Source organism: Cynocephalus volans, chromosome 10 (genome assembly GCF_027409185.1).
Source record: "Cynocephalus volans isolate mCynVol1 chromosome 10, mCynVol1.pri, whole genome shotgun sequence".
Taxonomy (NCBI): Eukaryota; Metazoa; Chordata; class Mammalia; order Dermoptera; family Cynocephalidae; genus Cynocephalus; species Cynocephalus volans.
This window is the reverse complement of record NC_084469.1, coordinates 119,686,236-119,713,835: the sequence shown is the minus strand read 5'-3', so window position 1 is coordinate 119,713,835 and position 27,600 is coordinate 119,686,236. Positions and strand designations below refer to the sequence as shown.

Genomic DNA, 27,600 nt, shown 5'->3' with positions numbered 1-27,600 from the left:
TTGATGGAAGGATCCCCAGGCCTGACGCTGAGGTCCGTTGGGCTGTCTTTCTGCCTTTTTCTTGCGACTCCAGGGATGGGGCGGGAACCTCTGGCCTCGCCCCTTGGCTCTGACTGCAGGGCTGTGGTGTGGTCAGTACAGTCTGCCTTTCCCTCTGACTTCTGGCTCCTTCTCCCCCGTTGCCTCTGAGCACATGCCTTCCCTCTGTCCACTGGAAGTGGGGACATCAGAAGGGAGCTGTGTCCCCCACCTCATGCGATGGGCTGCTTGGCAAAAGCCCCGCAGCCCAAGAGCCTTGTGTCTCCCACCTTGGTGTGGCTGGGTCCCAGGGCAAGGGCACCATGCCTCAGGAGTGAGTCACTATCTCCCTGTGCCAGGCAGGAGCTCCAGGGGACAAGGGGATGACCCTGCAGAGTGAAGGCCTGGTGGGAGGAGGCCCAGCACGGCCCTGGGCTTGCTGGGGGAGGAGGGAAGAGAGCGGAAACTTTTACATTCATTTCTCGCTTTTAAGCCAGTTAGCTGGGGTCAACCACACAGACCCATGGCAGCCCGGAACCTTGGCTCTTGCTGTTGGAGAAGGAGACAGAAACCACAACGGGAAGGAGAGCTGGATTTGGCTACATAACAAAGTGACCCTTGAGCATGGAAAAACCAGCAAACTACCTCACCATAAGCCAACCTGAAGGGCAAAGGGTGACCTGGGAAGATGCGGTATGGTTGACAAATGAAGGGTTAAATGACCTTAGTTAGTACGCAAAAAGTGGATGTGCCTCAGTGAGAGAGTGTGACCACCTCAAGGGGAAGCATGCAAAGCACCAAGAGAGAAAAGCAGCAGGCGTCCCTGTGAAAATACCAGCCTCCTGATAGCCAAAGAGGTGTAAATTAAAGAGAAAATGTGCTGCCATTTCCACCTGGACAATGAGCAGAGGTTTAAATACGATAGTGTGTTGTTCAAGGAAGGGGCGTCCACAGTGCTCTCCTGGGCGCTCTCCCTTCTGGGTGTGTAGCCCCTCCTCTGACTCAGTTACTCTTCGGGTGACCTCATCCTGTTACTGTCCCATTACCACTCACTCTCATGCTGTGTCAGCCAAGAATGTTAGGAGCCACTGTTCATGAGCACCTGCTGTGTACTCGGTCTTTTGTACCTACTGTCTCACCCTGGGTGTCCTACTGCTCCGCTTTGCAGATGAGCAAACAGGCTCAGGATGGTGAAGTGACTGGGGACGAGGGCAGGGGTCCACAGCAGGTGGTGGAGCTGGAATCTGAACCCAGAGATAATCCAAGCTCAAAGCTCCACTCTCCTTCTTGTTGTCTCTCTCTGCCACCACTTGGCCCCCCTGGTGCTCTCTGAAGGAGATGGCACTGGCTGGGCCTTGGGTGATCCTGGCATCTCTTGTCTACAGTTTTACCTTCCAGTGGCCATGACCTACAGGGGATGATTGCACAGGATAGTCCTGCCATGGAGGTGGGTGGGCTACTGAGGAGTGTCAGTATCTGGGCCCGGCATCATTTTGTGCTTTAACTTATTGGGACAAATCATCCCATAAGTACGTGAACCCTCAGTGTGTGAGTGTGGGTTTCTCATGAAGCCCGGAAGGCCTAAAGGGCACCTCTGTGCACATACACACATGCGCATGTGTGTGTGCCAGGTAGACTGACAGACCTACGCTCAGAGAGTGGTGTGGCCCAGTGGTTGAAAACACCCGTGCAGGAATTGGACTACCAAGTTTGAATCTGGTGTGCTGGTGAGTCTGCCCTCTGGGGGGAAAATGCCCTATTTGTAGTGTTTGCCGATTTCTGCAGTGTGGATCCTCCCACTGGGGCCAAAGGGAACCTCTGAGTGTAGAGTCTGGAAGAGCTGGGCACAGTTGGCTCCCAAGACCCGGTGAGAGCTGGCCCTGCACGCACCACCATGGCTCCACCACTTCCCCATGGGTGATCTGGGTGAGGTTACTTAATCTCTTTGAGACTCAGTGTCCTCTCTGTAAAATGGGAGTAATATCTACTTTACAGAGTGGCTGTGAGGTTAATTAAATGGGCAATTATGTGTCAAGTGCCTGCCCATGGCAGGTCTGTGTGAGTGTTTGTGTGCATGCAGTTTTTCTTTTGTTCATTTGTTCAGTGTTTGCCCTCACTCCTTCAGTCCTTCAGCATCTGTTCATCCAGGACATGCTGGGCACCAGGCCTGTGCTGGAATCTCCCTTTTTCCCTTTCTATTAGAGAATCAGCAGAGGGAGAATGGCCTCACCACCAAGCCCTTCTGCAGAGTGGCTTGGCCAGACCCTCACCTGCTGTGATTTGAGCCAAGGGTATCTGTAATTTCTCATCATGTTAGAAGTCTGCACTTGCGTGGTCAGTGAGGGTGAGGAGAAGGCCCAAGCTCGATGCTCAGGTGTGTGACGAGCCGCGTTCCTTCTGACAGTGCATCCTAGTGGCCCACGTTGTCATTTAGGAGGAAGTGACCTGGTGCTGCATATGCAACTGTCGTCAAGGCCTGGGGTTGAGCTGACCTTCTGTTGCTCAGCAGGTGGCCTTGGGCAGAACTGCCTAGTTGTGAGCCTCAGTTTCCTTACCTGGAAAATGCACTAACAGTGGCCTCCTCACAGGCAACAGGAGGGTTGGTCTTGAAAAGGCCAAGGCCAAAAGGCCTGGGCTAGTCTGGCCCTGTGCTGGGGACCTCACCCTGCACTCTCTGGGACGTTCTCCAGGTTGACCCCCTGAGGGCCTGGTGATCATCCTGCCTGAACAGGGTTCTCTGAAAATGCGGCGAGGAAAGGAGAGGCTGTCTCTCTGTATCAGGAGGCCCCTGTCCCCTTTCATCCTCCTTTCGAGCGTCCAGGGCCACCAGGAATCAGGAACTCCGTTTCCTGAGCCCTCCTGTGTGCCAGGCGCTTCACAGGGTGACCTGTGGTCTGTGCGACCACCCTGTGGCGTGGTTCTTACCGTTCTTCTTGGGTGGGCGCCAAAGCAGATGTGGAAATGCTCCTGTCACCCAAACAAAGGGACAGAGCGTCTCCCTTTAGAGGCTGAGCTTCTCCTGCTGTCCAGTGGGCCTCTGAACACAGCTTTGGGGCATTTTGGTTGAGTCAAGAGGTAGGAGTAGTATTGGCCACACCTAAGAAGGCCTTTCCATAATGATGTCCTTCCAAAGAGGACAGTTTGGGAAGGGGAAAAAGGAATAGCTCTACAGTGGAAAAACCTGAGAGACACGACCTTGGCCAAGTGATCAAGGTCAGTGCCAACAGTGATGTCATGTTGATGGTACGGACCCATGATAGGACATGAGAAGGACACTCCTTTGGTGTCTTCCTCCCAGTAACCCACAACCCCAGTTTCATCGTGAGAAGAACAAATCCCAATGGAGGGGGGGTCATTCTATAAAATATCTGACCAGTTCTCCTCAAAACTGTCAAGGTCATCAAAAACAAGGAAAGTCTGAGAAACCGTCACAGCCAAGAGGAGCCTATGGAGACCTGATGACTAAATGCACTGTGGGATCCTGGAACAGAAGAGAGACGTATGGGAAAACCTAGGAAATGTGAATAAAATGTGGACTTTAGTTGTAATAAGGTATTCATATTATTTCACTAGTTGTAACTATACTAGTGTACTGTACTTACAGAAGACATAAATAGTAGGGGAAACTGGGTGTGGGATACCTATATGGGAACTCTCTCTACTATGTTCTCAGATTTTCTGTAAATCTGAAACTGATATAAAAAACAAAATTGATTAAAGTAAAAAAAGCCGTCCAAAGAGGGGTGGGCTCACATGGCATCTTGATGCAAATGACTTGGTGAGCCACAACGCATAGCTTAGCACAGTGTGGGCTGGATGTGTGCCCCAACAGTCCAACTGTGTGTGCCCACCCAGCCTCCACGTCAGGAGCCTCTCTCCCTAGATGCCCAGGAAGACTCACTGCCTCTTCTTGCACTAACAGGAGTCAGCCTGTGCTCAAGTTGCCTCTTATCTGGTTCTCTCCAACCCAATTCCAGTCCCCAACCCGCCTCCAGCCCTTCACCAGCCCAGCCCCTCAGCCTCAGTCTTGCTGGAGGAAGGGCGTCTGTGCAGGGAGTTATACTGTTAGACCCTTGGTGGACTCACTCACCAGGACGTCCTTGGCCCCAACCCTGGAACCAGCCCAGGATGACTTTGATGTAGTGTCTGTCTGGTCCTTGGGCCCATTTCCCTTCTTCTGTGCCTGGGGCTTTTATGCATGTTCTTCCCAAGGCTTCAGAGACCTTGGGCTCACCATCTCTTCTTGGATCTCGAGTGGTAATTTCTGGCAGCTGCCTCAGACTCCCGTTCCCATCTCTGTCTCCAGAATCAGCATGGAGCTTTGGTGTGGTGTTTACCCTTAACCTTCCATGAGCAGCAATTGTCTCTCATGCTCTTTCTATGAATGGGGTCAGTCTTGGAAAGAGCCATCTCCTCCCTTGCAGATTTCTGGGGTAGGGCGAGGGTGGAGAATGCTAATTAAATGAGACATTTTGGGTTCTTCTTGGCAATTATTCAGAAGCGTTACCTGGTCTGCTTCTGGTCTTTAATAGCAGCAACAGCGAGGGGGCAGGAGCCAGTGTTCTTGGGCACCAACTGTGTGTGGGCTCTTTTATTCTTTGTTTCTCCCACAGCAGCCCTGGCAGGTGGGCCTCACCGTCCTTATTTTACAGACGAGGAAAGAGGCTCTGAGAAGCTACTTGCTTGGGGTGCCCAGCTGCACATAGTTGAGTTGGGATCTCGAACCCCATTTGGTCTTATTTGAGATCCAGGTTGCTTTCTTGGTGGCCCTCCTTGCCTGTGGGCCCACAACCCTAGAATCGGTGGTGGCTGAGGACCCTCTGATGGGTATGAAATCAACCTGATGCTTCTTGTGGGCACTGACATGCTTCTCAGTCAAGGCTGGTGACCGATCTGTCCCAACTTGGCTGGGACTTCCCGGCATTAGCAGTGAGAGTCCCACTTCCCAGGATCAGCCCCCAAGTCTCAGACAGACCAGCGTGATTGGTCACCGTACCTCGCATCCAAGTTTCTTGGATTATCAGTGAGTTTCAGATTGAGAGAGAAATATAAATGTAAGATAATAAAATGAAATGACCCCTGGCCCCTATCACCAAAGCCATAACAGTGAAGTAAAAATGTGTCTTTTCACTAATAGGAACTGCCAGGAATTCAAATGAAGCCATAGGACGAGAACTCTTTTAAAAAGGAAGGGACATCCAAGGTTTCGAGGAGTGGAGAGGGATCTGACCTTTGGCTTGGGGAAAAGGTTGAGGACACAAGGCTCAAATTCCATAATTGAAGAGGCCTGGGAGTGTTTTTGTTTTTTTTTTAAGTTAGTACAGTATATCTGTTAATTTGATTGAACATAACTTTGTGGGTAGGGGGCCCTGGGTGGGAGGTAGGAGGGAGGTAGGATCAACCAGCAGGGTGACAACACAAACATGAGGGTGTCACCGAGAGAAAAGCTTTCCAAACCTTAGTCTCCTCATCTGTAAAATGGGCTTGTGATCATACTTACCTCCCTGGGTGGTTGTGTGGTGTGTGTAATGTAATGTATGTGTGTAATGTATGTGCCAGTTAAGTGAGTTAATGTATGTAAAGTGCAGTTGTGCATGTGAACCGTTAGTGTTCTGAGCCCTCTTGAGCAGAGAAAATCTCTGAGCAGGAATCTCACGAGCTTTGCTTCACCTGCCCTGCATTCTCTGCTGACTTTCTGGGGTGTAGTTTCACCCCAAATCCTAGGCTTGATCTCTAGAGTCTATTCCTGTGCTGTAGTACGGGTGCTACTAGCCACATGTGACTGTTTTACCTTAAAATTAACTAAGCTTAAGAACACAGTCCTTAGTTGCACTAGCCATGTTTCAAGTGCTCGGTAGCCACATGTGGCTACTGTATCTGTAAGTACAGATGTAGAGCAGTTCTGTCATCCTAGAAAGATCTATTGGGCAGTGCTGTTCCAAGGGATGCCCAGCCAAGAGCCCAGGGAGCCCACCTGCCTTACGTCCCCCTTCCTCAGTGTCCTGCTGCAGGCTGTGAATTTGCCTTCCTCTGGAGGTCTCCTGATAACCCCGTGGCCCCCCATCCAGACTGCCCTCCCTCGACACCCTCTCCAGCCCTGCCTGTCGCCTGTAGGCCCATTGTGGGGCAGCCTGGAGCCTCACACTAACAGCCTTGCAGTCTAGAAGTCCTCCCACTGTCTGGCAGGAGGATGTGGTGGGTGTGCCAGGTTTGGCCCCTGGTGCTGGTGGTTTAGCCAGACTGGGTGAAACCTGAGAGCTTAGCCCGGCACAGCATGCCCTGGGCCCATGGTGTCGCAGAACCCATCCAGGAAAGATGGTTGTTGAGTGAAAACTGGGGAGTTCTTGGAGGCTTTAGTAATGGACAAATTTGGAAATTTAGTCAGTTACTAAAGAAAAGAGGGAGGGAAAGATTGTGGGTGGTTTTGTAAACAAGAGGCTTTGATTTTGGCCTAAAATATATTCCTCCACCCTTGCTCAATTTTTTTCACCCACCTAGGAGCAGGTTTGATATGACAGATGTTGTGCTGGTGCTGAGGATACAGTGGTGGCCTCTGGGGACAGGTCACTGTCCCTGCTCTCGGAAGTCACAGACCAGCAGGGGAGACAGACACATGGATAAGTAGATCACACTACTTATTACTTATTACCATGTTAGCTTGGTCAATGCTAATCCCCCTAATACTGAGTCTTAGAATGGACGACTCTGAGATCACGTGGACTAGGTGTTGTCCCATGCAGATCCCAGGACCCTGTGCACAGTAGGTGCCCATTAAGTGGCTGTGGGAGGAACATTTGTGTAGGGCATTTTCATGTAGGGAGATCTTGCTCATTTCTATCTCATCTTATCCTGAGAGGGGGTATTTATTGCTCCATTTGATGGTGAAGATAATCAGTTCTAAGAGGTATACCCTGTGCTGCCATTAGAGTACACTTAAGGAGAGTTGCCTTGTAATGTGATAGCTGAGATTAACTGAACACTTGCTACTCATTTAACCTTCACAATAAACGTATGAGAGACCATTACTACTATTGCCCCCCTTTTTTGGGGGGGGATGCACAAAGAGCAAGTTTATTTGGTGAATGATGATAGCAAACATCAATCAAGAAAGACAAGATGGGAGAGGTGCTGTGACAAGATGGCCTAGGAGGCCTCTGGGGCTAGATGCAAAAAGTCTCACACAGGGAAAGGCATGGGGCTATGGGGATACTGGGAATGTCCTCAGCCATGCAGCACCACATGGACAAGCTCTTCATAGTTGATACAACCATTCCTATCCTTGTGCCCTGCCACCAGCATCTCCACTTCTTCCTCTGTCATCTTCTCACCCACCATGACAAGGACATGCCGGATTTCAGTGCCCATTACTGTGCTGTTCCCTTCTTTGTAAAACACCCGAAGGCCTTCAACATAATCCTCATAGGTGCCCTGGTCCTTGTTCTTGGCCACAGTCTGCAGCATAGGCAAGAAGTGCTCAAAGTCCAGTACCTTCACATTCATCTCATCACTCTTGGGGTTCTCCAGGACCTTGGGCACCATGGCGTTGGTGGGGTTCTGGCCCAGGGCCCTCATCACGTTCCCACATTGGCTGTATAGGATCTTGCCATCACCTGTTCAGTCAAACAGCTGGAAGGCCTCCTTGAATTCTGCGGTCTGGTCCTCGGTGAAGTCACACATCTTGACTGCTCAGCTCTGCTGGACCTTTTCCTCATTTATCCCCATTTTATAGAGGAGGAAACTGAGGCACAGAGAAGTGGGACACTTGAGCCTAGGTCACACAGTGGTGGAATGGGGGTACCCAGTGCTTCCTTTGAGCTTTGGCAGCTCAGAACATTTCTGAGAAGCTGATTTGGACTGAATTGACCTTGCAGTGACCCCTCTGCCTCAGCCCCCATGCCACTTGTGGAGACAGCTCCAAAGCTGTTGCTAGCCCACCTTTTCTAGCAGGCTTGGAGCAGGGCACAGAAAACATTTCCCCAAGTTCTGAGCTGGTGGGTCTCCAGAGCGATGATCTGGGCCCCAGGAAGGAGCATCCCACAGGAGATAGACTTTATCCATTAGTGAAGAATAAACACCAAGAGGGTCCCCGAGGACAACTCATCCCTGCTCCTCTTGTACCTCCGTGGTTCCCCTGGGGATGCTTGAATTACTGCCAGCCTGAGAGCAGTGAAGTCCTGAGCCAGAGACACCACCACACAAGGCCTTGGGTGTTTTGGGTGGTTAGGAGGTCTGCGTTCAAGTCCTGCCTCTGGCCCTTCCTGGCTGTATGAGCTTCAGGTCTTATGAGGTGTGTGTGGACGGTGATCAGTGACAGTCTCTTGGGGCTCAGTGTGTGGCTCAAAGTCTGAACTTTTTGATCCCTTGGCGAACACTAGAATAAATTTTGTAGACTGGCTAAATTCTAAAACTTTTCAAAATAAGAGCGAGTTCTTGTAAATGCTTAGTGCCTGGTGCTGTTTTAAACATTCAGTATATATTATCTAATCTAATCTCTGCAGCAACCCTTGAGGCAGGCACTACCATTTGTCATCAGATCTGAGATTGCTTGTAAGATAACCCATTCTCCTGCATACCCCCAGAGCTTTATTATCACATCAGTTTTAAGGCACGTTCAACTGTGCATCTTTGAATTGATGAAATACAGCGTTATGTCCATTTTACAGATGAGAAAATCAAGGCACAGAGAGATGCAGTAGGTTGCTCAAGGACACACAGCCAGTGAGAGGCAGAGCCAGGATTTGAAGTTAAGTACCATGTTACCAGAGCTGATGTCTTAACCACTGCAGTGTGCTGTGGAATGATGTGACCTGAGCCTAGCACAGAACAGTGGTTGAGAGAGTGCATATCTAGAGTTAGATCCAGTTGTGGATCCCACTCCCATGACTTACCAGCTGCTGTGTGGCTTTGACATGTTTCATTACCTCTCTAAGCCTTGGTGTTCTCATCTGTAAAATGCAAGTGTCATAGCAGGGATTAAATTCTATGAAGTTCTGGAGGTGCTTGGCCACAGTGGTGGCTGCTGTATTCACCACCACCACCACCACCACCACCACCATCACCATCACCACCATCACCACCACCACCACCACCACCATCATCACCATTACCGTCATCACCATCATCACCATTACCACCCTCACATCACCATTATTATCATCATCACCACCTCCATTACAATCATTACCACCATCTTATTATCACTGTCACTGTCATCATCATCACAACCATAATCATGATTTAATGAAAATGATAATTAAAAGTGAAAGACACTGCATGTAAGGTCTCTTCCCTGCTCTCCCTGGGGACTTTGTACTACTGGATTTAGCATCCCTTGATCTCATCCCAGTCAATATCAGTCCCAACCCTGAGCCCTGTTAGTGTTGGGTCTCTCATGGTGTGTAACCTTCACGTGGTTCATGCAATGTCCAGGTCATGCCTGTCTTCAGAAAGGAAGGACAGGGGGGTACTGTTAGTGCTCAACCCCCATCCTGGGACTAATGGGCCATAAAATTTGGCTTGGAAAACAAGAGTGTTTTGGAGTTATGTGAGTGCAGGGAAGAAAGAGGAGAAACCACTTGATGGGTTCTTTGTGGAGCACCAAGATGGACTTAGCATGAGTCCTTCAGTTCACCCTGCCAAGACACTCGCAGGTTCCATTCAGGGGCCAGGCAGCTCAAGAGTGGGAAATCCCAAGAGAGTGCTGAGTCGGGGTATCTGCCTCTGTTTTCTCATCTGTGAAGTGGATACCATAACACTGAACTCACTTTTAATCTCCGTGTCATGCCCCCCCCCAACCCCTGCATCGCCACCACACTACTTCTTTCTCTTACCACTTTTGGGAAATAAGGACGTAATTTTTCTTATGTCTGAGAACTTTCCCCTGCCTGTCTAGCTTAGATGATTGTTACTCAGCTTTCTTTGGCGGTTTAAGGGATGTTGATGGAGGCAGGATGGATACTGAGTGCTGAATGCCGGCAGGCCAGTCAAGTCCTCACCTATGCAGGGAGGGGAGAGTGGCTGGAGATGAGACTGAAAGAGAGACCAGACCCCTCAGGGGCCTCAAATGCCACCCTGAGGGCACCCTCAGGTGGCACTGTCAGAGTTCCTTAAGATAGGCAGTAAGCCTTTCATTGCAGTTGAGAAGGATTTCTTATTCTTCCCAAAGAAAGAGACTGCCACCCTCATCTCCATCTCCTCCCCAAGGAATATCTTAGTCTGGTATTTCCTAAAATAGTTTTGTTCTATGATGTTAATAGGTATGCTATCAAAAAGTGAAAAAACCAGCAGAACAAACAAAAAAAGCAAAGGCTCTCCGATGTAGATGTAGAAATGGTATAACAGGTTTTTTTGGTTACAGGACTTCTCAGAGCGTTCAGTGTATGTTACTGTGAACTGTAAACCTCAGTGAGGGAAATAACAGAGAGTTCTACTAATGTATTTGCCTGTGGGACTCCCTTCTTTCCTCCCTCCCTTCCTCCCACCTCTCTCCCTTCCTGGTCCAAAAACTCTCTCGTCTTGGAACCCACACTGAAGAGAGCTGTCTCTGTGAATTTCCCACTCCTTGCCCTGGTACCTTCAGCCCAGAAACTATGAAATCTTCACGAGCTGGGATGATGTGCAGAATATTCGTCCTGGCCAGTTAAGGACACCATGGGCTTTTCCACATGGGAGATGTCACCAAAGACTGTGCACACATCCTCTGTGCCCCTCTCTGGGGACCATGACACGGAAGGAGCTAACACCTGCTCCCTCCCCGCATTGGCTGCAGGGAAGCGCCATTGAAGGTGAGCTTCCAGCTGAAGCCACCTGCCGCCCTGGAGCCACCCTTCCACTGCAGGGGGATGGGGATGGTACCACCTGCTTCCTCGGGCAGTGTCGATACCCCATGGCAGCCCTCCAGACTCGAAGCCAATTTCTAACCAGAAAGCAGTCCTGTCCTGCGGTGAAATGGCTCATCCCGGTCCTCTTTCTTGAAGGAAAACTGCAGAAACCTGCTGGGCCAGTTCTGGGTTGCCCGTCTAGGGAGATGGAAGGAAGTGTGGGCTTGGAGAGACTGTTCCTGAACCAGAGCAGGCGTGGGGAGGGACAGAGGGGCACGGCCTGGCCACCTGCCCCTCAGTGTCACTACTTCGCCTCGTGTGTTACCTATCTGGACTCCAGGCAAAGAGTTCACTTGAAAAGAGAGTCCTGCCACTTTAAAAAAATAAATGACACGACAGGTTCATAAAATATTAAAATAGGAATGATAGGTATGGCTCAGGTTGTCTTTCAGAAGAGCATGTTTCTAGTAGAACCGATCAGCGTCTTTGGGCTCCTTAAAGTCTGTTTCCCCGTAGGTTGGGGGAAGGGAGAGAGGAAGGACCTCCTCAGGGCCTCCCCTGCCTGGAGCACACCTGCTCCACAGCTCCCACACCCCGTCTGCACCTTTGCAGCTGTCCCAGGAGGGCAGGGCTGTGACCAGGCCCATGCGAGGGACAGACCAGGAATCAGGGAAGGGGGGAGGTGCCAGGGTGTCCCGGCTGAACAGCCTGTCCGTGACACTGTCCGTGACACTGTCAGCTACATGCAGGGCACTGGGCTAAGGGTTATTTTGTTTGTTTTTGAATGGAGGTAAAATTTACCTCATAAGAAATTGCCCATTTTAAAGTGAACAGTTCAGTGGTATTTAGTACATTTGCAATGTTGTGCAGCTGCCATCTCTGTCTAGTTCCAAAACACTTGCACCACCCCAAAAGGAGACCCCAGACCCACTGGCAGGCACTCCCCTCTCTGCTCCCTTTCTCCGGCCCCGGGCAGCCACCAGTCTGTGTTCTGGGTCTGTGGGTTTACCCATTCTGGACACTTCACAGGCACAGGATCATACATACGTGGCCTCTTGGGACTGGCTTCTTTCGCTTGGTGTCATGTTTTCAAGGTTCATCTGTGTTGCAGCAGCATCAGCACTTCATCCCTTTTTATGACCAAGTGGTATTCCGTTGTCTGTATATACCATATTTTTTATTCATTCATCTGTCGATGGGCATTTGGGTTGTTCCCACCTCTTGCCTACTGTGAATGAGCAGCCATGAACATTCTTGTACAAAGATTTGAGTCCCTGTTTTAAATTCTTTTGGGTATATGCCCAGGAGGGGAATTGCTGAGCTTCGTGTTTTAGGAACAGTGTCTTCTTGAATCCTCAAAGTAGCACCCTGAGGTAGATACAGATGGGGAAACTGAGGCACGCAGCGACAGGACCACTTGCCTCACATTAAGCAACTCCCAAGAGGCAGAGCTGGGATTGGAACCCAGAAGTCTGATCCCAGAAGCTCTTTAGTTCCTCCTGTTGTTTGCCTCCTCCCACGGGGGCCTCTTCCCAAATGTCCCAACACCCAGTGCTCAGCCCAGTGTCCCAGGAATTCCTCCCTGGAATGTCTGCTTGCCAGCTTGCCAGTTCGTCCCCTGTCTCTGAGCCTCACAGCGTCCGGGTGATGCTTTTAAAAAGCCACTTATCAGACTGGTCTTGAGAAGGGTAGGTAGGGTGGAAGGGTGGTGACTGAGAAGCGTTCCTCTTGGAATCAAAGGCCTGCCCTGAGAGGCAGTAGTGGCCTTTAATTGTTCCCTGCTGTTCAGTGGGACGGTTTTTCGGTTGCAAGGAACGTTGAGGTTTGAGTCAGCAGGGGACCTTGTTCCTGGTAGACAGAGCAACACCCCACTTCTTCCAAGGCCTCTTTCCAGCAAGCACACCAATTCCAAACACAGCCCAGGACCCCAGAAAGTGCCCAGAGGTCTGGTCACTGCCATGCTCTGAGCTCGCAGGTTTCACTCCTTCAGTCCCACATGGGGCACAGTCCTGACAAGTGTATTATGTGGGTTTCCGAGACCATGAAATTGGAAGCAGCAAATTAGGACAAAGCACAGGGACTTTGGTGGACAGCCATGCTGTCTTCATGGAACAGGAGTACCCGACAGCCGATGTCTGTGGGGAAAGGGGAAAACAATGGAAAGTAAACAAAGACACAAAATGCTCTGCAGTTGAGGACATTGCATCTGGGGGCCAGCCACCGTCCACTGCTCCAGGAGCTCCTGATGGTGGCAGTGTGCAGTAACGGATGCGCTGAGTGACAAGCTCTTGTTTGCAAGAAAAGGGCAAAGGATACTCCATCTGGCCTGTTCAAAGCAAGGAAAGAAGGGGCATTTCTATCTAAAGTTATTAAAATTTTTCTAGGAGGCCTTGGCACTCAGAGGGTAAGCTCTGGCTGGCATTGCCTCTGACCTCGGCCTCCTGACCAGGCAGTGAAAGAGGGAATTGTTCCTGGGGCTGCAAATGGGTTCCTGCCAACTTCTGGGCTCCCTGGCCCCTTTGTCTGCCCATTGATGGCGGCAGCAGTGGGAAAGTCTTGGGCCTTGTGTCTGTACGAGTGTACCCCCTACCCTACCCTTGTTACCAGTACTTTCTCGAGGTCAGGGCTGCGGGTCTCTCATACAGCTGTGGTCCTAACGGCAGCAAAGGAGGCTCTGTTCTTTAACCCTGGGTGGAATCAGTCACCAATCTATTCTTGTTATTTGTTGAGCAACTGTCTTAGGCTAAATCGGAACTCTTTCTCAATCAGTGCCCAATTTTGCTATTTAAAAATAAGTCATTGGGAATACTTGTCCCTGGGCAGAGAGAGGAACTAGCACTCAATGAAAATTGTCAGCATTTCAGGCAGGGCTGGAGGGAGCAGCCAAGTCCCCGCAGAAGACCTATATCTCACTATCTCCTTTTCACTGTCTCCTACCCCCAGTTGAGGCTTATTGGGGGTACTTTTTGTTTCCTCTGGACCCAAACTGCTCTCTCCTCTCTGTCTCTACAGATACCCCTTCCCAAATGAGCTCTAGGAAAGACCAGAGCATCTGAAAAACCTTACGGAAGTCACTGAATACAAGGCCAAGGGGCTAGATTGTTCTCTGTAGGCAAAGCAGGACCATTGGAAGTCTTGAGCAGAGGAACAACACAATTGAGTTGTGTTTCAGGAGGAAACCTCTGGTGACAAGGTTTTGGGTAGAGACAGGTGTAGAGGGTAAGACTGGAAGCAGGAAATCCAGTCGGGAAGCGTTTGCAATATTCAGAAGAAAAATGAGAAGAGATAGGGCTAGAGCAGAGGGCAGAGAAAGGTATGGGTGAGTCAGAGGGGCAAGAAGTAGCCGGATCTGACCCTGGTGATGCGCTAGATCACGGCTGGGGGGCGTTGAATACAAGGGAGAAGCCAGGTGTGAGTGTGGCTGGCCAGGTGATGTGGTCGCCATGGACAAGCCCTGGGAAGACGGCAAGGAGAGGTGCCAGGACAAGGCGGTGGCTTCCGCTTGTGGAGCAGTCAGCAGGGTGGAAGCCTAGAAAGAAAGCACTGTGACCCCCAGGAGCAGTGTCTGTTCTGTTTAACGATGTGTTCCCAACACCTGGAATGTGCTGGAAGTACTTTCGTGTCACACAGGAAGCACTTCAGTCAGTATTTGATGAACAAATAAACGAAGCCTGAAGCTCAGGGAGCATGCTCTTCATCCGGTTTTTAGATAATTTACTTCAAGCCGAGTGTAAGGCAGTGTTTGTGTGTGTGTGTATATGTATACATATGTATACAGTCATCCTTCTCTCTGTCAGAAGAATGACCCTGTTTTACCTGGAGTGGTCACAGAGTTTTCTGCAGACACTGATGAGGCCATGATCTGGTGTTAGGAGCAAGTGTCAACACAGATCGATCTCAGTCACACGCAATGGCACATGCCTTGGTCCATCCCATGAGGGAGACCAACACTCTTTGAAGCAAACTGCATTTCATCCTGTGTGGACCAGTCCAGCGTCATCCGTCATCTGAGTTATTAGCACCTGATTAGGTGCCAGAAGATGACCTTCTGCTCTTGAATTGGCCTTTGAAGGAGTCCCCTGAGACCCTGCTACTTTCCTTCTGTCTGTCCTGTGAAGGGATGCTTCTCTCCGAGGCTGCACTTCTGGTGGCTGTGAGTAAAAACTGCTGGGCTTGGACGCCACACAGGGGGGTTCTCTGATTGTCCAGGGCTCCGTGAAGGAAGGGCAGAGGCTTTCAACAACCACTTTATCATCACCCTTGAGTTCGTAAAATTCTTAGAATTAATTTTATATTTTTTAAAAATGGAGGTGAAATTCTTATAACATAAAAACCATTTTAAAGTGTACAGTTCAGTGGCATTTTGTACATTCACAGTATTGTGCAACCAGCATCACCTCTGTCCAGTTCCAAGATATTCTCGTCACCTCAAAAGGAAGCCCCAAGCTTGTCAGCAGTCACTCCCTGTTTCTCTCCCCCCAGCCCTTGACAGCTGCCCATCTGCTTTCTGTCTCTGTGGATTTGCCTGCTCTGAATGCTCCATGTTAATGCAATGATTACACTGTGAGGCCTTTCATGTCTGGTTTCTTCCATTTGGCATCATGTTTTCAAGGTTCCTCCACGTTGTAGCATGTATCAGTACAAATTTATAGCATTTTGCACAGAAGTTCATGTCAAACCACAGAACTTGAGGATGGAGCCTCCTCTTGATGCAGCACCTCTTGGTTCAGTGTTCTTCCTGGGGCCTTAGAAGTTGCTTTGCATGTGCACGAGGCTAGGCTGGAGGAGGATCCCCCCTGCTCTCCCCCTGCATCCAGATCTTCTGGCCAAAGTCACAGGACAGAGCCCCCACTGCAGCTGGGCCTGCCCAGCCCAGCCCAGCCTGGCTCACCCGTCTCATTGCCCAACCGTCTCACATGTGCACGCCAAGCTGCAGACAACCCCTCCCTCACCATTCCCCAGATACATTTTCCCTTCTGCCCCAATTCCTTTCCATCTCTTTAGCCTCACAAACTTCTACCCATTTCTCAAGGTTTAACTGTGAGCACAGTTCGAGACTGTCTTCTTCCTCATCGCCCTGGGAAAATCAATGCCCCTCTCATAGTACTTGTCCTGTTCTGTGCTAGTCATACCCCCATTGTCATGAGCTCCTGGGGGACAGGACAGCACACAGGGTGCTACCAGTGAATGTTTGTTGAATGAGTGAGTGACCCAGCAGACAAACGAATGGCATTCTCATGCTCAGACAACATTGCTCCCTCTTGCTGGCATCTGTGATTTGTCATGTCATCTATTTGTGCTCCTGTCTTTTTCCAGAGAGGATTTGGGGTGTGCTTTGGTGTAAACAGCTACTTGCCTTCTGGCTTCAGGACCTCATCACCGAGGCTCCCTCAGAGATGGGATTTGGGAACCTGTAGATGGGGGTGCTGAAGTGGAGAAAGCAACTTATACACCACTATTCTGATAACTCGAGGTTTAGAAATGCTTTTTACGGATATGGCAAAGATCATGCCTTGGCCTGTGTCCCCGAGAGAGCCATCATTATTTGAGGTGATGGCTTGTTTTTACTGTTATGGTAGCAGCACTGATTACAGAAGGAGCTGGTCACTCAACACTCTCCTAGACACAGAGACGTGTAGCAGCAGCAATCCTTGGGATTTGTCCCTGAGTCACTCTTTACCAGGCTTGTTTACACACATTAGCTTGCTCTGTGTCTCCTACACTAGAGGACATGAATCCCTGTAAGCCTCCACGTCCCTTAGTCGTCCACTGAAAATCCAGGCACTGCAGCCTGCCATTCAAGGCTCTTCATAATCTGGATCTAACCAGTCTTTCTGACTCATCTCCCTCAACCTCAATCTCTCTACCTGATAAAGTCCTATTCACCCTTCAAAACCCAACTCAAATGTCACATACTCTCCAAAGGCTTCTTGAGTGGTCCTACAGTGGAATTAGTTCCACCTTCCTCATACACAGAATTCTAATAATCCATAGACGTATCTGACTCCTGCACTCAACTGCGAGGTCCTTAAGGAAAGGGGTTCCAGACTCTATTTTTTCTTGATCCAAGTGCTTGAAAAGTGAATGAGGAGGTATCTGTGTGGGTGCATAAGCTTGGATAAAGGAGGTGAGAAGGTAAAGGACTTAGAAGAGAGGTCACTGGATTCAAATCTGGGGTGTTCCAGAATTCTAGGTATTCACATAAGTGAATAAGTCTGTCAGGACCTGTGAGCTGTTTTCCCAATTTTGAAAAGCGTAAAGAATAGGCTACATGAGATAAAATCCATGTGATTGGTTGGTTTGTTTTTGTTTTTTTGATAACTGTATCTGGTTTGATTCAGTAATACCAGTTACAAGGTGTCGATCCCAAATGCCAAGGGGCAGGGTTCGAGGGTCTTCTGTACATAGAAACGAACATACGTGACTCATTACCATGGGGCGGGGTCCAGCAGATGCCCCTGGATGGTTGGACAGCCTTTTGCAACTGGCGTCCAGTCTGAGTGGTTCGTTCCTATGCCGTATTGGCTATTAAATATTTTCAATAGCACCTCTGCTTATTATAAGTAAATGTTGTTTGGTAGGTGGAATTTCAAAAGGTGGAATACCTGTGGGTGTATGGATGGGTGATTCCTCCATGTCCGTGTCACGTGTGCAAGCCCCTTGCTTCCCAGGCTGCAATGCAGATCATCATAACCATCACAAGACCCCTTCTCATCCCCGTTTTACCAGTGACAAAACCCAAGCCCCCAGGGGTACAGTGGCCCCCGGAGGTCACCCAGCAGGTGAGCCTCAGGGCCCCGATTTTCCTGGCTTCCTGCAGTGACTGAGCAGATATTTCATGGTGGTGATAGAAAACCCACACTGGACCCCCAGGTGGTGAGCGAGAGCTTGCATGGCCTGGGGATGTTCCTGGCCCTCCTGTCCAGCCTCCTTGGAAAGCGGTCACCAGGTCTGTGCAGGAGCAGCTGGTGTGTGCGTGGACAGGCTGAATCACCTCGCCACGTGTCCTGGATGACCTCAGATGAGCCTGCAGCCCCTGGATAAGATCTGGGACAAGAACAACCAGGGGCTTCCCACTTCTTATTTCAAACACACCATCTGAGGCTGCCAGTATGTGCTTCCTTGAAAACTATGGTGTTTCTATGTCTGAGATGACATTCTGCCTGCCTCCAAGAGGATGGAGGCTTTTCAGAGCTGTGACGCCAAGTGAAATGAGGCCTTTAGGACCAAGCAGAACGAGACCCTCTGGATTCCCGGGACAGCTGATTGTCCCTAGTCCTCTTTGGAGCTTTCTTTTGAGGTTACAAAAAGGGAGACACGATTTATGTTGTTTTTGTTTTCTGGCCAGAAAAAGCACGCAAATCCATCTTGTGGGACAGATGCCTTTCTTCTCTCTTTATCCCAGTCACAGGAGAAGCCTCTTTAAGAGATTTTGGGTGGACTTGTGCATTGCAGTGGTCTCTATAAAGGCAGCAGGTTTCTCTTTAAATCCCTATCCTTGCTGTGAGGGGCTTGTTAGGCTTGTCCCAGCTTTGTCACTGCCCACTGGCTTCTGTTCGGTGCAGGGGTGGTCTGCCCTGGGAAATATCAAGCAGTCCTTCCTGTACCTCTCCATCCAGTGTTGTCTGGGTAAGCTGCTGCCTACTTTCCTCTGAAATCACATGGCTGTGCTGTCTTCAGGTGCTGAAACCCAACATCCCCTTCCACTCCTGTGCGCTTTATTTTTTTTACTTACACTTATCATTGTTTAACATCCTGTGTATTTTATTTATTTGTCTTTTCTGTCTCTCTCCCCCACTAGAAGGGAAATTCCATGCGAACAGGGATGTTGTTTGACATTTGTTGAGCTCTTACTATGCCAGACCTTGGGCTAGACAGATTACAGGCATCCTCCCATTCCTCATTTTTCATTCCCATTTCACAGATGAGGAAATCGAGGTTCCAAAAGACTCACTTGTTCTCTAGCGTGGGGCCCCACTGCCTATAAGAGGCAGAGGTGAGGTGTGAAATCCGGTTTTCTGACTCCCAAGGCTGCATTCTTTACCATTACAATCCAAAAGTATATATTAAATGCCATAAAGATATTGTGATATTCAGAATATTTCATCTTGCTTTTCAACAAATTTATATTCGTAACAACAGCATCTGCCTATATTTGAAATACAGTATATATGTATATGCAGACATATGGGTTTTCAGTCTACTGGCAGGGATGCTCACCGTGGCATCCCCAAAGACTGGCCTGTGCCTGGCACACATGGGCTCTCTCTGCTGAATGATGCAGACGTGCACGTGAGAAAAAGTCACAGAGCAATTCCGTGAGCCTGCTGTCGGCTGTGTCTGTAGATCCATACCTACTGATCCAGAGCAATGGAGTCTTTTCACAGAAGACTTGTTGTTGAGCTGTATAAAACACCTACAGAAAAGCACAGGTATTCTGGCTCCATGAAAAATAGCCCGCCCACCCTTCCCCTTTCCTCCCTCAATTTGTCATGGAGGGTGGGGTGAACTCCAGGTGCTGAGCTAATCTGTTCAGTGAAGAATATAAATAAGAAGACAACGTCCACCCATGTTGGCACACGTGACAAGAAGCTGGCATCTGCCCTGTTTCTTACGTGATCCCAGAGAAGAAGTGCTGAATCCTGCTCGTGGGGGCATGGGTCACGGAGGTGAGGGCAGGAGTCCTGAGGCTGGAGGTCAAGGGTCCATCCCAGGGAGGGTCCTCGGAGCAGAGGCACAGTGATCCCACTATCCTGAAGCTCTCATCTGCTCACCACTAAGGCAGGTCTGGCTTGGTGGCCCAGGAAGGATGATAGAGGCCTCATGAGAGGCAGCCCCTGTCTCTGCTAGCTGTGCCACATGCAGCTGGGTAAATGATGCACTCTTACCACATTTCTCCGAGCCTCAGTTTCCTTCTGCATGTTGGACCAAATCACTCTCATTCTTTTCCTTTCTCCCCATGCCTTCTTCCCTTCCTCTCTTTTCCCAGTATTTTCTAGAAGGCTGTGTTGCTAGAAGGGACTGCCAAGCTTTCTTTACACTGTTAGAAGGTCTCTGAATGAGGTTTCAGTCAGGCTGGCTTCTCATCGTTTCAGGAACAAGAGAGAGATGTGGGTCACCCCATCCAGGGTCCTGGCAGCTCAATTCTGGGTCACCTCCAGCAGCCTCACTTCCTCACATGGTTGTGGGTGTCTCTGGATGCTTCTGGGCCATTTGGTTTCATTTAGGGATGGGCCCAAGGGGTTTTTCCCCAAATTCATCTTTTGGGAAATTCATGCAGAATTTGTTTGATGCTTCCACAGAATTTAGGGTTACAGCTAAGGCCAGTACTTAGAAGGGACATTGCTGGAGATAGAGGTCCTTAAGACTTCTTAGTAGGACCCAGTCCTGGTGGATACAACAAATAGGAGATTTACCCACTCACCTGCCCACCCACTAATGTTTCTGGTGTTCTGTGCTAAAGTCATGTAGAAAGCCAGGAGGGAAAACACATTTCACTCATTTTCTCTCATTCATTTATTCATCACTTATATATATATTCCCTCTTGAATGGTTTAGGTCAGGGGTTGGCAAACTATGGCCCACAAGCCAAACTCAGTCTTTGTAAATAAAGTTTTATTGGAGCACAGCCGTGGTCATTTGTATATTGTTTGTAGCTGCTTTCACACTACAACAGCACTGTTGAGTAGTTATGACAGGGACCATGTGATCTACAAAACTCAAAGAATTTACTATGTATTTGGCCCTTTACAGAAAACGTTTGCTGACCTCTGGTTTAGAGTCTTAGAAAGTTCAAATCCTGGCTTCAAGAATAACTAGCAGCATGTCTTAAAGGAGGTTATTTCTCCTCTCTGGGCCTCGATTTTCTCAGCTGTAAAATGGAATCATAATGGTACCTATCTCGTGGGTTATTCTCATGAGGAGTCAGAGGGAAGATGTCTGTAAACAGTTGATCCAGTGTCTGTCACATTAATCTGGACACAAGCTAACATAGCTGATTGAAATACAGGTTCTCTGTCCTTGGAAGCTCATGACTCATAGACAGGTGGTGTCAGTGGACAGAAGGTGCTGGGGCTGAGGTGCTCCCCAGGCCTGTGAGAACCCAGAGGCGTGGTGCCCTGTTCCCACAGCGTCATCAGCTACGTTCCCCCTGGCTGAATTATACCATCAACTAGAGTATGTTTTTGAAGACCAGAAAATTCACCATTCGATCGCTGGTGTCCTTAATACAGAACACCAAATGAGTATAGACCTGCATGATGCGGGCATGTGATTTTGAAATTAAAATAATAGTAATATAAAAAATTACAGTTGTTGTTCTGAGACTTTAACTTGGAGTTCTGATCACTTGAGCAAACTTACCCTTACTTCCTGCCTGGCATGGTGAGGAGACTGCAAATGGAGAGAGATAAAATGACCCTTTCTGCCACACTGGCACATGTGGAAAGGTCTGTGGAAGAGTTCATAGTTTTCCACCACCTCCTCTGTCTCTCTGATTCCAGTTTTGAGAAGGGTGCCACCACCACAGCGGGTTTCAGAAGTCCCCTTCGTGAAAGGTTCACTCCGTTTTTTGAGAGAATTGAGCTCCATTGCTGGCCTGGTTCTGTCCCCAAAACTGAGGAATCCTCATCCTTCCCAAGGCTAACGTATCTGAGAAAGGGCAGAGCTCTACAAAGGAGCTTGCTTTTATAACCTTCCCTGGAGATCTCTGCAATCGTGTGTTTCTTGGGCTTAAATATAAGCATTTTATCCTGTGACCTAGGAATCCCTCTTCTGGGTGTTTACCCAAAAGAGTGCTTTTGTCCTCCCCCAAATATGTACAAGAATGTTCACAGTATCCATAAACAAATGGAGGTTCATAGGAAGGAATATACTCAACAATTAAAAAGAAAAAGGAGCTACAGATACACACAACAACCTGGACGCATCTCTCAGACATTATGTCGAACAAAAGCAGCCAGACACAGTGCTTACCGACTGTGTGATTCCGTTTGTACAAGCACAAGAGCAGGCAAAGCTGGTCTGTAGTGATGGGTGCTGGAACAGCAGACACCTCTGGGCGCTTCCTGGGGTGCTGGAGATGTTCTGTGTCTTGCCCTGGTGGTGGTTGCACAGGGGTGTGCACGTGTAAAAGCAAATCCAGCTGTGCACTTATGATCTGAGCACTTTTACATTCATGCACTTTACTGTTTACACTTTGATTTTTTAGAAAGAAAGGAGAGAGAAAATTCAGAAATTCAAGAAGGGTGGGCGGTCAAAAGTTGTCCCCTGGACTGTGTCCAGTCCCCGGCCCCCTCCTAGGGATGCTTGGACCTGAGCCTCATCCCACAACTTTGCATTCCCAGCCCAGGGTCCTACACCGTCTGGCTCCTCGTTCTTTCTGTCCCCTCGGCTGGGAGTGCCTGGCACTCCCCTCCTCACCTTACGACCGAGCTCAGAGGTCACCTCCCGGAAGCCATCCCCAGTGTTCCAGAGTGTTCCTCCCCCTTCTTCTTGCCCTTTGCTCCTTGATTACAGGGCTTATCATGTTGTGTGGTCATTACCTTTGTACACGTCTGACTCCCCCTACCACATTCTGAAGCCCCTACTGGCTTGCCCCAGTCATCCTGGAGCTCCCAAGCCAGTGTCTGGCAGATGTGGGCAGGCCTCACAGCCAACAGTCCTGGCTTCGATGTAGCCTTTCTCTGACCAGCTGTGACCTGGGGTCCACCGTTTCAGGGCCTCAAACTTCCCTTTCTTCCTCTACAGAGTGGGGGCCTTAGCAGTATCTCTTTCTTGGGGTCCTTGTGAGGAATCAGTGAGATGGTGCCAGCACACCACTTAGCTGAGGACCTGTCTTTTGGGATATGCTCAATCCAGATTGGTTGCTGTTGTCCTTAAGAATGTGTTTTGACTTGGTGATTGGAAATGGTGCTGGCTTTGGGGCATCTTTGTGTCACTTGATCAACTGCTCTAATGGCAAAAGTTCCTGGTGGCACAGATGCCAAGTGCCATGCCCTGGGGACCTCAATTTCCATCCTTCTTCCCATGCCCGTGAAGATGACTAGGGTCAGAAGGGTCTGAACGTGGAAATATCAGTCCTTTGCTCTATTATTAAACCTCTTGAGCCATTTGCCCATAAAAGGGGGCAGCTGCCATAGCTGGACTCGTGATTGATGAGCCCACACTGTGCCTCCTGACCGTCTCCACAGAGCCCCAGACACGGGCTTGGCCCTCACAGCCCAGCTGCAGGCACTGCTCTGCTGAGGTCTGGACAGCAGGGAAGGGAGCCTGGCAGGTTTTCCTACCATCCTGACAATTTGCAGCCCCCCCAGGTGGCCCTCCCAGGCCCCCAAAAAGGGTTGGGCTGTGGGGGGGGCTTGGGTGAGATTGGGCAAGAGGAGGGGGGCAAATCTGGGGAGGGGGTGTCTAATGTCATGCCACCCCAGCTCCTGTGGCACCATGGGAGTGGAATTGCTGGGTGCCACTTAACTGTTTGAAGAACTGCTCAGCTGTTTTCTGTAATGGCTGCACCGTTTTACGAGCCCACTACTGTTTAAGTGGTTCCAGTTTCTCTACATTTTCTCCACTACCTATTGTCTATGTTGTTTTATTTGTTTTTCATATATGCATCCTAGTGGGTGTGCATATGATCTCACTTTTACAAGGGAGCAAGTGGAAGCTCAGAGAGACCAAGTGATTTGCCTAAGGCCACACAGCCAGCAAGTGGTGGATCCTGGATTCCACTCTGGAACTTCTGATTTTTAGAAAACCTTTTTATTGAAATTCGAGGGTACTTCAAAAGTTTGTGAAAAAATAAAAGATAATACAAGTCTTTCCATGACCTTTTCGAATCACCCTGATATGACACACACAGAAAAGTAGACACATAGTGTACTGCTTTTAACAAAGCGAACACACTGTGTCACTACCAACCAGAATCAAGACCTAGAATACTGCCAGGCCCTGGAAGCTCCTACTCGCCCCTTTCTAGTACCATCTCCCCCCACAGAGGTAACCAGTAGGATCACCAACTCCTGATTTTTCCAGGACTTTCCTAGGTGTAGCACTGAACATCTAACATCCCAGGAAGCCCCTCAGTCCCAGGCAAACCAGGTGGCCAGCACACTGACTTCTCGCAGCATGATTTACGTTTGCCTGTTCGTGAGCCCTGCATACGTGGACACATGCAGGGCTGTGCTTCTGTGTCTAGTTGCTTTGATCAGCATGAGGTTTGTGCAGTTCATCTGTGTGTTGTGCGTGGTCGTAGGTCATTAGTTTCAGTTGTGTAGTGTTCCACTGGGTGAACATACCACGACTTCTTTATCTGTTCCTCTGTTGAGGGACATTTGGAGCTGCATAGTACTCAGGGAACATTTGTGTACAGGGGTTTGGGAGCATATTTCTAGGCATTTCTGTGTAGGAGTAGGATTGCTGGGTTGTAGGGGACTTGTGTGTCCAACTTAAGCAGATGCTATCGCACAGGTTTCTAAAGTGGTTGAATGATGTATCTCCCACCAGCTGTTTAGGAGAATTGTGGTTGCTCTGTATCCACAGCGACAGTTGTCACTGTCTGTTTTTCCCTTTGAGCCATGCTGCTGGAGGGTTGTATGGTAGGATCACACTCTGGTAGACCTCTGATTCTTAAATCACTAGACTGCTATAGACAAAGGCCAGGGCATGACGTCCAAAGTTCTCGTTCTCTTTCCCGCTCCCTCCCGAATAGCCGTGTGTGGTTGGTCAAGGTGGGCATCTGTTTGGAGCTTCAATTTTTGGTCTGTCACAGGGCTGGTGGCAATATCTACCTCCCCAGGGAGCTGTGGGATTGAGGGATGAGGGTGGTTGGAGGAGGTAGGAAGAGCCATGCAGATGTGGGAGGCAGGCGAAGGGGCAGGCAGGGAACTTTCCCAGCCTGGGGTGTCCTGGCATCGGGGCAGGGGAAGGGACGCCTGGTCCCACTCCCTCCACCAACTCCATGGGTCTTGAGTGGGGGCCTGGGTCAGTCCCTGCATCCAGGTTCCCTTCCAGAGTCCCTCTGAGACCTGATGGTTGCTTACCTGTAGCATAGATGAGAAGTACCATGCCCCAATGGATGTTCATCTGGCATCTGACTGATGTACTATGTACATGTGATCCAACTTGTCAGCTGCACGTATGCAGGGCCATGTCCCTCCCCATCACCGTTCTGTCCCCAGGCCTGAGCATAGTGTTATACATCAGAGACCTCCATCGGTTGAATGACTATGTGAGTTCAGTCCCGAGGTGACAGCTCTTGTCCAGGAGTGGCCTGGAAGGACAATATGTAAAATGTTTCCCTTTGTTCTGAAACTCAGTTTTCTCAGGTGTGCAGTTAAGAGTACTAATACTGACCATGGCTGGGAGGGGGAAATGTATCAGTGAATGAAGGTGTTTTAAAAACTGACTTGTACTAGGTACTGTAAATGATAGAGCTTTATCTAGAACTGAGCTGACCAGGAAGGTAGCTCCTAGCCACATGTGGCTGTTTAAATTTAAGTTAATGAAAATCAAATACAATTTATAATTCAGTTCCTCAGTTGCACTAGCCACATTTCCAGTGCTTAGTAGCCCTCAGGCGGCTGCTGCGTTGGACATTGCGGATACAGAGAATTGTCGTCATCACAGAAAGGCCTTTCAAGCAGTGCTGATCCAGACTTATTTATGCTATGCAGAACTCGAGAGTAATCGCCAAGGGAAAAAGATCAAAGGAAACACAAGAGGGATGTATTTTACTTGCAAGAGACTTTCTTGCTCAATGCCCGTTTACTTTTACCTTACACATCATCCCGACAAGCTCTGCTCTGGTTTCACGTGTTGCAACAGAAGAGCGTAACCTTTTGAGGGCAGGGTGTGGGGTTAGGCACATTGGCAGCAACAGGAAGTAGTCATTTGGCATCAAGAGAATGACTGGAGACACTGTATAAAACAGACACAGTAACTCGACTCCAGGGCCATTTAAGCATGGCAGCAGGCAGCTCTCTATGCCCAGTGGTGCCGAGAGTGTCACTGAGCTGCAGATCAGCTCGACAGCGATGCTTCTGACAATATCAGCAACCCTGGGGCAGCAAGACAAGGTTAAATCACGTTCCATATCTTTGGTTTATGGAAACAAGGGGAGAGGAGGGTAAAAGGCATTTGAGGAGATTTGTTCTGGGACTGGGGCCCAGACTGGCCTGTCTAGCTGCAAATTGTTACCCACCGCTTTGCTTTTGCTGTGCGACTTTCTCTTTGTGGGATTAAAGAGAACATCAAAATATTTTGACAAGCTTTTTCCAAATGAGCATCTGTGGATTTCTGCCCTTGCGGCCGAGCTGAGCTGTAGGTGTCCTGGGGACTGGCTGGGCTGGGTGGCGGTGGGAGGACAGATTCTGAGGCCCCTACTGTGCCAGTTCTAGCTTCGACCTCACCTCTGGTCCTGGCTGCTTTCTGCATGACCTGCATTTGAGGTGTGCCGGGCACACAGGTGTGCACGCTGAAGTTTGCCTCTGACCGTCGTAGTATGACAGAATGTAGGATGGAGGTTGCCATCTTGGGGGTTGTGAAATTGAGTCCTCATAAAAGCAGGGGGCCTGTGACATGTCATCACATCTTCGTGCCTCAGTTTCTTCTTTTGTAGCATGTGGATAAATAGAGATAAATACCTAGAGCCCCCCTTCCCAGCACTGTTGTGAAGCTGAATGAGGTAATACACATATATAAAGGTCTTAGCATGGGGCTGGCCACATGGCCATTGCTTGATGAATGATAACCAGGGCACTTGTGCATTTCTGTGTGAGCGAAGCTTAGTGAGGGTGGCATCTGCATAGCCAGTGTCCTGTCCACCCATCCTTACTGAAAAAGATAGTAGCAGGCTATTCACAGCAGTCGAAAGGTGGAAAACACCCAAAGGTCCATCAACTGATGAATGGATAAGCAAAACGTGGGCTAGCCATACAATGGAATGTTATTCAGCCATAAAAAGGAGTGCAGTTCTGATTCATGCTACAGCCTGGATGAACCTCAGAAACATTAAGTGAAAGGAAGCAAATACAAAGGACCACTAAGGGTATGATTCCATTTACAGGAAATGTCCAAGAACAGGCAAATCTGCAGAGATGGGTAGCAGACTAGTGGTTGCCAGTGGGCAGAGGAGAGTGGCTTCTTAATGAATACAGGGTGTCCTTTGAGGGGATGAAAACGTCTTAAACTCCATAAAGGGATGCGTGCGCAGCATTGTGGATGTACCAAATGCCAATGAATTGTACATTTGTAAACGGTGAGTGCCTAATTTTATGTTTTGTGGTTTTTACCTCCCATTTTTTAAATACAACAGGGGAAGGTGAGGACCAAAGCCCACTACCCCAACCCAAGCCACTACCTCAACCCAAGCCACTCTGTGGTGCCACTGCCAAATACAATTGTCATGATGTCATCATTCATATTGTTGCCATTGTTGTTGACTGTCTAAGGGGGGCTAGAAGGGGCCACTGCCATCCAACTCAACATTTCTTCCTTGGGGCCCAGGTTTATATGTGGTGGTCCAGGGTAAATCCTTTCTTGTGCCTCTGGGACAGTACCACGTGGCACCTGGCTTTGCAGCATGGGTCGCCCCTACATGGTGACTCAAGTGACTTCCATGTGTGCACAGAGGAGACGCATCCCCAGCCAGGGGCACCCAGCAGGCTGGCAGGGCCACAAGCCCCCATGACAAGCAGCCTGCTGTTGACAGCCTGCTCTCCAGCTGGGCAAGGTTTCTCTCGCCTCCCTGGAAGGATTTTCCAGATCG

The 27,600-nt window shown here is 49.4% G+C and overlaps 1 protein-coding gene and 1 pseudogene across 1 annotated transcript in view; one reads left to right on the top strand and one right to left on the bottom strand.

Moving 5' to 3' along the window:
- The window catches only part of CMIP (c-Maf inducing protein), a 232,823-nt gene that overhangs the window by 106,267 nt on the left and 98,956 nt on the right, over window positions 1–27,600 (top strand). The gene's annotated exons all lie outside the window — the stretch shown is intronic.
- On the bottom strand, window positions 7,170–7,721 carry LOC134389029 (myosin light polypeptide 6-like; annotated as a pseudogene).